The sequence below is a fragment of the Dermacentor variabilis genome, chromosome 8 (genome assembly GCF_050947875.1).
Source record: "Dermacentor variabilis isolate Ectoservices chromosome 8, ASM5094787v1, whole genome shotgun sequence".
Taxonomy (NCBI): Eukaryota; Metazoa; Arthropoda; class Arachnida; order Ixodida; family Ixodidae; genus Dermacentor; species Dermacentor variabilis.
The window spans coordinates 100,932,474-100,945,751 of NC_134575.1; the positions used below are offsets into that span (position 1 = coordinate 100,932,474).

At 43.7% G+C, this 13,278-nt stretch overlaps 1 protein-coding gene and 1 pseudogene across 4 annotated transcripts in view; both read right to left on the reverse strand.

Moving 5' to 3' along the window:
- The window catches only part of LOC142590470 (uncharacterized), a 330,321-nt gene that overhangs the window by 282,536 nt on the left and 34,507 nt on the right, over positions 1–13,278 (reverse strand). The gene's annotated exons all lie outside the window — the stretch shown is intronic.
- LOC142590763 (uncharacterized) lies at positions 5,772–7,612 on the reverse strand (annotated as a pseudogene).

The window sequence follows — 13,278 nt, forward strand, 5'->3', positions numbered from 1 at the left end:
AACCAAGAAGTATAAATAAATGCATTGGGGCAAGGAAAAGTGTTAAATATACAAACCACAACATTGTCATCTTTATTTTCCAAGAACACGGTTATGTGCCTTTACTAAAGATGCTGTTTTTGTATGTGTATAATCTGTGCGAACACATGTTCCTGGGATGTTCATTTCTGCAGCAATTAATGATAGAAGAAGAAAACCCTTTAAGAAAGACCCCGCATTGTAGTTGGAAGCCTTAACCGGGCTGTTACAAACTTGTTTTCTGTATCTGGATTATACAGTACATAGCATAGATTTATGCTTCTTGGCTGGAACACAAAGGAATGCCCAAAACTTAGTAAGTAACATCTTACTGCACCACGACTAATCATTTGCCTGGTTTAAGCTGTTTCTTGCATCCGTCATCGCCACTACTTTCTCCTTTCCCCTGCAGCCAAGAGGGCGACCGCTATCTCTTTGGGTGAGTACATGTCCCGGGTGGCAACTGAGGGGGAGCTCAAGCTGCTCTCTTCTACCGTTCATCACTGACTGTGTGCGCCTCCTTTCCTCTTTGTGGTTCGGCATCCGCATAGCCGACATCCTTGTTGTCTTCGTACAACTTGTTAAACGTCTTGATTCTTGCCGTTTTTCTTCCCGGGGGATACTCTGTATCCACGTTGCACGCTAGTGCCGTGACTTTGATGTTGTTTCATATCTGCAAGGATATTCCTTCCTTGCCTGTCTTGTCTCTGTTTGTTCTTCCAGTCAGTATCCCAGGCTTCTAAAGGTGTCGTTTTCTGGCTTGGTCAGCTTGAGTCTCTCGAGTTGGCTAATTCTATAGGCCTTCACCAGCTATTCTGACGTGTTCTGGACTGTGTAGGTACTGGCACGCACTATTTTGGAGCAGCTAGAAATGCATTTTATAGCAGTAAACCTGACAATCACAGCAGGTCTGAAAGCAATTGGAAACTATAATAATCAGAGTTTTTACATTGGGCAAGCTACGAGAAAGCAGTGAGTGGTCACTCATTCATAAACTCAATCAAAACACTAAAAATAACCCACCCCTTCATCGCAGTGCTTACGATAGACTGTGACGAAGCGCTGGTGCCTAAGATGAGCCTAAAAACCACTTTAGTGGCTTAGAAAAGCATGGAAGCACGGTACGACCAGACTTCAGAGAAGATTTGAGAACATTCAGCGTGATCTTGCCGCTATGAGTGTATTAAGATGGACCACTCTGAAAAACAACTACGCTAATAATGCAGCCAGCCTGATATAGGCAAACCTTCTTCTCTACCTCTCTAAATACATTTGGCTATTTTTATTGTTCCTTTTCTATTTTTGCATCCCCACAAGCCTTTCTTCTTCACATTATACAAGTCCTTTAAATTTGAAGTATCGGTAATTTTGAGAAAACAAATGCTGTCTATACAAATAGTTGCTTGCATAGGTAGTTTATCTTCTCTGGCAAACAACCTCTGAACAAACAGAATAGAAAACAAAAATGTTGTTTTTCTTTATTTTATGACTTACGGTATCTATATATCTGTATTAAACATTTGAGTGATGCTATTGAAGAAAACTAATTTTCTTTTATTCTTCAATAACAGTTGTGTTCCGAGAGAAATACCAAATTTGACACCCAGTAGTATAATTTATCATTCATAGGCGGGGGTCTAAACAAAATGCTACACCGATCCCCACAAACATCCCCACAATTGATATAGCTTATTATGGGGAAATGTCAGCTGATGGAGGGCAGTAGTGCAATTACCATAAGCTCTGCCAGAGTTCTAGGAAGGCATGCTACATGACCTACATCACATGGAAGGTTTGTCTGCCTCGGGACTTTCACCTTTCAATGCTACATTAGCATTATGAATCACCAACCAGAATTATAATTTCTCGCAAGAACATCAGAGTAATTGCACGGGAAGTCTGAAACTGGCAACTTTAATGGCAAAAATAATTTAACTGTTATTACAGCACCAGCGGTATGAAAAATTTACTTAATTTTGCCCAGTGCTGTGGTTGAGTGATATACTGCATACTCGAAATACCATGATGATGAACACCAAGGAGGTGGTTCGCTTTTGCTTGTCTTGCAGCTCGATGCAAATCGCACAGTCGCAAAATGTAGATACACCAGAACCTCGTTCATACGTTTTCGAAAAAACCACGAGAAAAAACATACTAACTTGGAAGATTACGATCCTAAGCAACTAAAAAAAATTTGAGACAACTTTTGTTGACAACTATGTAATGCAAAGCGTCGCGCTGAACATTGCGGCACGAGACGCTGACGCATTTTGTTCTTTTCCTAGCGCGTCGTGTTTTCAGAGGGCGACAGGAAACCGAAACAAAATCTAGCTGGTGGGCGACGCCTGATGCCACCGAAGTGAAAAGTGGTGGTCACATCACACCGCCTGCAGCAGGAAACGATGCCACATTTGCATTATCGCCTACTAAACGAGTGCAGTTTGCTACCAATGGCACTACGCACCATGCGCTGTAAAACAGATAGGTGAAGATGCTTATTGCAATCGGTTTGGTGGTGATAGCTACAAGTGTAGGGTGCAACAACCCAAGCGGGGATTTGAAGGGTACCAGAGAAATAAACTGTGTGCGCCATGATTATCACTTGAGACCAGGCAGCTATACTGTTCTCGATCTTGCGCGCGTCGCACCTTCTCTTGTTCACATGGAATGTTGCAGCCGGAAGACCTAGACCCTTTTCACAGTGATCCCGTGGGCGCTGCCATGTTTGATCACATGGTGGAACGTCCATTACTTGCCTCAGCTGCCTCCGTTGCCTCTGCATTTACAAAGGGTGTGTATGGTGCCAGTGCAGCTTAGCAAACCTCTGTTTCGGGAATATCACAGATAGTGACTGGATGGATGACACAAAGCTCTGGCGAGAGCTTCAGAAAACATGCAAAAGAACTGTGGAAGCTGATTAAGTTATGTCCAAATGGGGCGAGCGACATATATTGTGCTTGTTCTAACAGCGAGGCTCAATACGTATTCCAAGCTAGCCAATCTTTCTGCTCATGAACTGAATCAGGATTAGCATATTTTTCTTTTCGTTCTTGGCAAATATTTTTGAAACAGCGGCTCGTAAATTTCCTTGGTGGGGTTACTATCCGATTATTTCTGCTAGTTGCTCGGAGGGGTGCTATGTGCTGACAGATTTGTTGTTGCTGCGTGCAAGGCGTGAAACGTAGCCATTTCGTAGATTGTAATACCTTGTAGCAAAGCTCACTAGTAACTCGCGTACTCTTGTGGACCGTCATAAAACATTCAGCTTCGACCATTCGTGTGCTATTGGTGTAGTCCGTCATTTATTGTGCATATATGGTGCGCATATATTCAAATGTGTGCCCATTCACTTACTGACACATTGGCAATACAGTGGGCGTTAAGGTTCTGTGCAAGTTGGGGTAGATGTGTGTAGGTACTGCGTGCGAAAGATACTATGACAAGAAGCGGCGCTGCTCCATTTGCCATTGTTTAACAAGCGGTGCTTATTCTCGCTGAAGGTCCGGGACCAAAGCCTTTTCTTTGAAGGTTGGAGATACAATACTCGCAGATGAGCAAGTTTCTGTGTTCTCAAGGAAATACATACAATTCAAAGTGCTCGTAACACATATGGACAGCTGCAGCAATGGTCCACAAACTTACCTACACTGATTCATTACAATCCTTAATATGCCTGTCATTATTCTTGCAGCACACTACTGCACGTCTTCAATATAACATTATTGAAGCATAGTGCTTTAGTGAAAACTCAGTTGCATTTCCGCCAATTGACTGTAAAGAAGCAAGGTGGAAGTGGTAATGGTTTCGTATTCATGCACTGTCACTGAGGCGAGTTGCTGCCAAAGATGCCATGTCGATTCTCTAAGACAAAATGCTCTGCGACAAGGGTCAATACCATTACAGTCTGCAGCAAGGAACGGCGGTGCGTTTTGGTTATCACCTATCTTAAGTAGAGCCCCTAACTTTGTGCGGTGGAAAATTTGAAATTCTGCAAATCAAGACAGAGGAATCTGCAAAATTCCTCAGCAACTTTGAACAGACATAAGGTACAGTCGTGGTCAAAAAACTTGAAGCCGCTGTGAACAGTCGGGGAGCGTCTGCACTCCGCTATCGCGGCGCTGCCGCCACCGGCGCGCGCCGCTGCTCGCTTGCGCCGAGGATAAAGAGAGCGAGGGAAGCATGCCTCTTACTCTCAAGCATGCTTTGATAACATGGCTCGTGAAAAACTAGTGCAGCGTTAACTTTGCCAGCTGCGAGGTCGTCTTGCGGCCGCCGTGGTACAGCGCTTCGTGCGAGCAAATGCGCTCGTCTGGGCAGAACTGCCTGGCTTCCATGCAGCGCATTATAGTACAATATCTTCCTAATTATCAAAATTTATTACAATTTTATCCTACACATTCAAAGGCGAGAGCCCTCGCATTATGCTTTTAGATAAACATTTTGAATGTGTTTCTAAGTGCAATGAAAACAAAAGATAAAAAATAGACCAACATCCCTCAGTGCTGCCTAGCGTTGTTCCAGGTTTTATTATAATATGCGGGCAATTCAATCATCGATCATTTAGAAAAGACCAGAAGCAGCAATATCGACTACAAAGGCTCTCTTGGGGAAGGGCGTGTAACCACCGTTGTAATATTTGAAATACGTTGACTGCACTTCTCCATTAAGGAACGACCAAACGAGTGCGTTTGGCGTTCAACTTTTTTAATTAAACCCACAGGGAAGTTGCATACTGCCTCATTGTCGTTAGGACCCACTTTCATGCACACGAGGCCAGTGTAGCTTCATCCCCTTTGCATTAGGCATCATGCGTTTGAATCGCCTAAAGTAGACCAGGGCCACAAGATTATAGGATTCTCTCATAGTGAAGGCGTCACACTGGCGGTGCTGTCGCTGTCACACGTTCACTGGAAGGAGTATTTTAGATATAGTTTACTGAGGTATTGTTCGTCTCTACTGGAGAGGGTTTCACAGGCAGTTTAAAAGAAAGGGCTATACGTAGCGTCCTTTCAACCAGAGACCTTGGCTAGTTTACAGTCAAGCACATGGGTAAGCTGCAATTGTTCGGGGCAACCACAGACCAAGCCACACACAATGCCTTGAAGGCATGCTACCCCCTGTGATTTCGTCGAGAGACGCTGGTGCCACCCTGAAGCTTATGTTTTCTTGATTCATTTGCTACTTGTGACATTCATGATTACAAATTCGAGATGCCATTGTGGCACATTATTTAATATATCATTAAGCTGCTGAAGTCAGATCTCAGCTACGATCTTCGCAAGGTGCCCTTGTTCGAGCATGCGCAGGGCTATTCACAGCGCTGTTCCTTTAATTTGGTCCCTGACAACAATAACTAATGATTACGATACTTGGAATTGTGAAATTTGAGCCTATCACGTTTGACAGCGGTCTCCAGAGATACCCGCCTGCTCATCCAGCATACGCTGCAAACAGCATGCTAGCCGGTCGTGTGGCTTCCGCTTCGCCACCGTCGCGTTTGCACCGCGCTCGTCGTACTAGTTTTTCACGAGTGCTGTTATCAAACGACGCTTGAGAGTGAGAGACATGCTTCCCTCGCCCTCTTTATCCTCGGTGCAAGCAAACAGCGGCGTGCGCCGACGGTGGCAGCGCCGCGATAGTGGAGCGCAGCTGCTTCCCGGCCGTTCACAGCGGGGTTCAAGTTTTTTGCCCAAGACTGTACATGTAACAGTTTATTTATTAAGAACTTCCAGACTCCAAACATACCTGCATATTTAAAACTGAAGGAAGCTGTTGTGGTTGAGCATCAGGTGATGCTTTGTACTCTCTTGTAGAATGGCGCTCCTGGGATACAATGTCACCATAGCGACTGAGTCATCTTTCTGCATCAACAGAGTTGATCGGCATTGACAGGTATTTAAGTACAATAGAAGAAAGCGTAGGAGTGAGCTGTTCCATCCCTGCACAGAAAGCCAGAAAATCCAAAATCCACACCTGGATTTTCTTCTTTAGAAATAAACGGCACTAAGTACCTGTCACTAGACTGGAGTTCTTTGACAGACTTGAGGTACACTTGCCATTCAGCAGCTAGCGCTGGTGACTCTTTCCCAAGTCCAGGCACACCTGCAAACTCTGACCTCTTCTCTGACACTCCCGACTTGCAGAGGATGCAAGCACTTCACACTCTTGAACTTCCAAGCGTCAGATTTCTCCAAATATACTAGCGCTTTGCTAGCTGCTTAACTCATGGTAGCCTTTATTTTATTTGCAATTTGATGGGCCTCATCGTGTGCAATGTTTTATTTCTTCAGTTGTGTTTCAAAGTCTTCCTGTGCAGCTGCTTCCAAATATCCCCAGAGTACAAATAAAGCATTGTACACTTTATGACAGGCTACACACTGACCCTCAGCTGCTTTCAGCAGGCTGGCAACTTTTTTGCCAAATACTGCAATGCATCGCATGCTGTACTTAAGCTCAGTTGAGGACTCTCAAAAGTTCCAAAAGAGAATCAATGCATGCAGTTTCTCCACACCTTTCATGAACTTGCCTTAGCAAAGAAGGATAGTACTCAAAGTATGCAGAATGCTGCTCAACAGCTTCAATACACGAATTCCACCTACTGTTGACAGGTGCTGGAAGTGTTTTTGCACACTGAATCCTGTACTTTAAAAGATGAGATTTATAGGAAGCTCTCTTTCTACTCAACAGCCGAAACGCCTTCTTCATACAGGCGACAAATTTGTCCACTAAGGGAAAGAATACCTGCAATGCACGGCCTATGATGTTTACTGTATGGGCTACACATGTAATGTGAACAGCACCTTCGCACAGTGGCTTTATGCACTCATTAAATGATTTCGCCATATAAGCAGCGTTATCGCTTAAAATTGCTTACGCCCTCGAATTCAACTCTGTACGTCTTCAGTGCTCTTGTTACAATGCAGCTTACACAGACGAGTTCACTTTATCCACAAATTTAGGTTCCGCAAGTACAGGTTGTAGTGAAGCACTCGCGCATCTGGTCAACTCGACGAACAACACGTTCACAACCGATTTTGATCGGTCATCAGTGGTTTCATCGGCAATTATCGACGCTGTGGTACCTTGAACCATAGCTTTCAAAGCTGTTTCATGCTTCTCAAACAATTCTGAAAGTCGGCGGCAGAGCGCATCAGATCCAGGTACTGAACCGCCGTTCCGAACGTGTGTCTGCAGAAACGTTCTCAGTTTTGGATTGTCCGCCTTCTCTAGGGAAATATTCGCAGATATTAACACATCCAGGAATATGACCACAATGTCTTGCCTCGTCTCGCCAGCAGTAAGTGCAGATTCAGCGTTTGCAATCGGCTTTGCCTTCTCGGCATTCCTGAACCCCCAGCACCGTTTTCTGATGATTCCTCGCCACTTTTTCGCTTGAAAGAGTCTCTTGCTTCTGCATTCTTGCGATGACGGTTGCTCTCGATGTGCTCGTCAGTAGTTGCTTGCGCCGATGGTCAACTGCCATCGCACAAACTCGGCAAAAAAGGACTCCTGCATCTTCGTAAAAGCTGGCGTTCTTGTATTCTCGAGCACGTTCTTTGGCTGTCTTGCTCAAATGAGGTCCTGTGAGAGCCATCTTGATTACCAACTCGAAAAACAAAGCAAACAGTAAGATGACGCACTTTCTGTTGAAGCAAACGTTGGATGGATCGATGACTACGGCTACGCCCTTTGATTCGGGTGGCAGCTGCGCCACCAAGCCAATTTTTTTATAAGGCGAGAATATTTTAATATGAAATTAAATTTCTTCATCTGTAAAAGGTGCTAGGGCAATAGAAACTCTCTTACTATTAATTACTAAGAAAATACCACTTTTCCGTCATCTTGGCAGCTTTCACTTGATCTGTCTTTTTTTTTTTTGCGCCATCTTGTGAAAACTGCGAGAAACAGCGTTAGGCTGCTGCTTCAAAAAGCAACTTTTCTTTTTTTAAATTACATTTCTGCGAAAGAACATCAATTTCGTGATTTTTCACGGAATCGCAGAATCCAGGAAAGCTAGAGCCTCTAATCATAAGTCTGTGGTGCACTTCCGATTCCACTACACGGTGTGAAGCAGATAGGTGAAGATGGTTATCACAATAGGATTTGCTGTGATAGCCGTGAATGCCGCATGCAATGACCTCTGAGAAGATGTACAGGTGATGTGCAGCTGCGGAAGCTGGTGAGCTTTCTCACCGCGTTGAGGAAATTCTTCGGCATCGGTAGTTAGCCACATGTTGTCTTGATCGGCAGCATAGCGTCCAGCACTGTCTGAACTTCGTGGCCATAATGTCCTGGCGCAGCAAAAAAGCCAAGTTGGTGCAGCAGCAAGCACTTTTGGCAGACGGCCCACCGCACTTGTGCTTATATTATACCATGCAAATTTTAACTTATATAGTCTATACGACGTGGAAATGGGTTTGTGAGAGGCCTACCTTATAAGCGTGGTCAGGAAAGGACACAATGCTCCTCCACACTGCAACACACAAAGGGCGCTACAGACGGGTTCGTTGTTATGGTGCAGAAACGGCACCGCAGTCAGATCGTCAACAAAAGAGTGTTTGTTAACCCAGCATGCAATACAGCACAACAGCTTATGTGCAAAGCCTCACTGCAAGACCAATCAGTACATGCACCTGCACTTAACATGGCATCATGCAGTGTACTCATGTCATGCCATGCACATTAGGGAGTTTTCGAATAGAGGACATTAAGGTTTCGTGGCTGCAAGAAAAATAAAACAGCGTCAGAGCCACTCCGCATGCACGAGATGCAATCAGGGTTTTGCATTTGTGTCGGCAACTATTTCAATGAAATAGCACAGCCACCCAAGCTCGACGCAAAACTTTTGCATCAACAAACATGTTGTCACCCATTGAAGTGGCAGCTCTCGCTGTGTACCACATTTGACCTCATTCACTAAGATTTTAAAATATGCACCACATGCGAATCTGATGACAGTGGCTGTTTTACAAAGCCTTGTTATCACCCATCAACACATAAAAAGCTTAACTTTAATCCTAAAATGTGACATCCTCCTTCGGCAAACTCAGTGGTACCATGCAAGTTCAATGAACACCGAAACACAGTGGCAGCAAGGCAGTATAGTAGCACTACACTGTACTTCCGTCAGAGAAAAATGTGGCAACGACGAACCGGACGGCTCTGACGGGCCCATAGAGTATGGATGGGACTCTGCTTCCTTCTATGATGATGATGATGATGATAGCGTACTGTTGAATTTGATTTCAGTTTTTGTAGCTGCTAAATATAGCTAAAAGGAGGGATTCGCTCTTGTACATGCTTTGGTGCAGGCTCGGTGCAATATTTTGCTAAAATGCCGTTTTGGTGCAGCATCGGACAAAGCTATCTTTTCGACACAGTTTGGCACAATTGGCACAGCTGTTGCACCAATGCATTATGCTGGAAATATCCAACAAGACACTATACAGCATCTGAAACTTTGATTACTATGTTAAATTGGTCATGCAAGGGAGGAGAGCAGGGTTTGCTCAGCATCAGTGCACTTGCTCGCTGCAGCCTGAAAAGCGATGATGTCCTGTTGCCTAAGGAGCCCGCACACAGTGTAGCGGAAGGAATTCAAAATAGACAACAGTCCAAGGATAAAACAGTAGTACATTAGTTAGTTAAATGAGGTTTAATGGCGCAAAAGCAGCTAAGGCTATGCTGCGCCAAACACGAGGTGTTTTAAAATCCAGTTTGTGAAGGAAAAGGCTGTGTTAGTAATCTATATTTTATGTAAAAATCCAGTGTCATGTACAAATTTACGGACGTCACATAATGGGACTAGCGGATCATCACCTAAAATTACAGCAGGGTGTAAAGGTATGTGTAGTTGATATAATTTGTGCAAAAGTGTTCGTCTGTGTTTCAGTCTGCATACATGTGAGTAATATGTGCATAACTGTCGGTGGCTGTTGACATTTCTTGCATTTTGGTGTGTCTTCTTTGGTAAGTAAGTAATTGTGTGTGAGGTGTGTGTGCCCAATGCGTAGCCGGCATAAAACAACTTCGATGAACCGCTCTTGATGATAACACGACTTCCACTCGCCAACTATGGGTTTAGTGAGATGTAGCTTGTTGTCAGCACAACGGTCCCATTCGCATTGCCATTTTACCGTGAAGGCTTTTCTAATTGCACGGATGCTATCATTGTATGGGAGCGTCGTGTTTGTAATATCTTTGTGCGCTGCCATCAATGCACATCTATCAGCTGCTTCGTTACCTGGTATCCCAACATGGCTTGGGACCCAGCAGAAACGAATTGACCTCCCGTATTCGTTAAGCACCAACATGTTTAAAATGTCTCCTATCAGGGGTTCACACTCAGATTTCAGATGTAGAGCCTTCAGTGTACTTAAGGAATCAGTGTATATGACTGTGTTTTTGTGCTTGCCAGTGATAATCTCTTTAACTGCAACCCATACAGCATAAACTTCAGCAGTGAAAACAGAAGCATGTATTGGTAGACGGACACTTGTTTCCCAATTTTCTGTTACGGCCCCTATACCCACGTGTTCTTTTGTTTTGGAGCCATCCGTGTAGAATTCCCTGTGATTTTGATACTTGTCTTGAAGAGCACGGAATTCTTGCATGATGTGTTCGTGTGGAGTGTTTCTTTTCTTTAAATGTGTTACTAATGTCCAGTCGCACAACTGCGTGAAATTGTACCATGGGGCCAACCGTTGTGGTTTCTTGGCGACCTGGAGGACTTCGTGGGGGATGTCATAATCCTGACAGTATTTCTCATACCGCAGGACAAGTGGCTTAATCATGTTCGGTTTATTTGTGTAGTGTATGCGTGTGTTGCATTGTGTGAGGATGTTGTAGCATATGTGTTGCGGTGATGACTGAATTCTGAGTAGGTAAGAGAATGTTAATAATGCTCTGCGCTGCTGTAATGAGGGTAATAACAGGGTAATAACATATAAACTTTGAATAGGTGATGTTCTGTAGGCACTACTTGCCAGTCGCAATCCAAGGTTATGTACTGGATCAAGCAGTTGGATGTAGGACTGCCTGGATGAGCCGTAAACCACGGAGCCGCAGTCTACAAGGCTACGCACAAGAGACCCGTAAATACGTAAAAGACAGGTTCCATCGGAACCCCAGTGCTTATGAGATAAGATTTTTAGGATATTCAATGCTTTATTTGATTTAATCTTTAGTGTTTTAATGTGGGCTAAGAAGTTTAGTTTTTTATCAAAGAATACTCCCAAGAATTTATATTCTTGCTTTACCGGCAGTGCGACATCATTCAATTGTAGAACAGGGTCTAAGTACAATCCTCATTTTTGCGAGAATAGCGCTGTAACAGTTTTTTGAGTAGAGAAGCGGAAGCCATTTTATTCAGCCCATTTTATTAGTTTATTAATTGTTATCTGGAGCTGCGTTTCACATGTTTGTAAGTTTGAGGCGCGGCACGCTATTTGCAGATCATCGACGTATATGGAGTGCATAACAGAGGGTGGAATGACTTTTTTAACAGAGTTCCTTTTTACTATAAAGAGTGTTGTGCGTAGTACGCATCCTTGTGGCACATCATTTTCCTGAATGATTACACGTGACAGCACCGTTCCTAAACGCACCTGGAATGTTTGGTCCGACATGAAATCGGCTAGACATTTCAGTATTCTACCTCGGATTCCTAAATCTGCCAAGTCCCTTAAGATACCGAACCTCCAGTTGTGTCGTACGCCTTTTCAAGATGAAAGAAAACTGCGAGACAATATTGCTTGTGTAGAAAGGCCGCATGTATCTCGTCTTGTAGCTGGACTAGGTGGTCTATTGTGGAGCAACCTTTCTTGTATCCACACTGATGGTTATCTAGCATGTTCTCTGTTTCAAGGATGTATGTCAGTCTTATGTTGATGATGGCTTCATAGGACTTTGCAAGACAACTTGTGAGTGCTATGGGTCTATAACTGGTTGCTGTTGTGGGAGGTTTTCCAGCTGTCAAGAACGGGATTATGATAGCTTTCTTCCACTCTTTTGGCATTTTTTCCGTTTCCCAGATTTTATTAAAAAACGAAGCAAGGTTTCAACTGCATTAGGAGATAGATGAGCGAGCATCACGTAATGTACTCTGTCCGGACCAGGTGCTGTTTTTTTGTCAGTTGTTAGTACTCTATTGATTTCCGGTAGTGTTAAAGCGGCATTATACGGTCTTTCTGAACTTCCTGTGGTCGGAAACTTTAGTTTTTCTGCTAATTGCTTATGTTTTAGAAATGCAGCTGAATAGTTTACCGAGCTTGATATATTATGGAAGTGTTGTCCTAATGTGTCTGCTTGTTCTTCTATATTTGTTTGCGTGCCTGGAGGTGATAGTATGGGGATAGTGTAAGAAGCGTAGTCGCCTCTAAACTTATGAACCTGATCCCACATTCGTTTGGATGTTATTGAACTATTTATAAACGAGACATAATTTTTCCAGGACTGTCTTTCGGCTTGTCTGCGTGTACCTGGCTTTCGCTTTTGCTTTTTTGAAGGAGAGTAGATTGTCTTGTGTTGGGTATCGCCGAAAGATACCCGCTTTGTTTTGTAGTTTTTTTGTTTGTGTACATTCCTTCGTCCACCAGGGTTTCAGGTTTTTTCTTAATAAGCCAGAGGATTGTGGGATTGTTTCTGCTGCTGCAGCAAGTATACAGGCGGTGATCTTATCATTAATTTCATCTATGGTTAGCTCATCTGATATGTTATCCAGAGTGGCCTTTTCAGTAAAGAGAGGCCAGTCTGCTAGGTGGAGTTTCCAACGGGGTGGTCTTAATGGTATGGTAGGAGAAGGAGATTTTCTTTTAATAACAGCAGGCATATGGTCACTACCATAGGGGTTGTCAATAACACTCCATTGAAAATCATCAAAGAGAGATGGAGAGCACAGTGCCAGATCTAAGCAACTCATAGCTCCTGTGCTTGGGGAGGAGTAAGTTGCCGCACCGGTGTTTAAAAGGCATATGTTATTTGTTAGGATAAAATCTTCAAGCGTTTGACCCCTGGTGTCAGTTGTTTGACTACCCCACAACGTGTTATGTGAATTAAAATCACCGGCTAATAAAAATGGTTCGGGTAGCTGGTTTAAAATTAACTCTAGGTCTCTTACGGCAAAATGTAAATGCGGCGGAATGTATACTGAACAAATGGTGATGGTTTTGCGAGCTAAAACGGTGACAGCAACGGCTTCTATGTGAGTGTTAATGGGAACTTCTGTGGCTGCTTCTGGCAGGACAATGACTACACCACCTG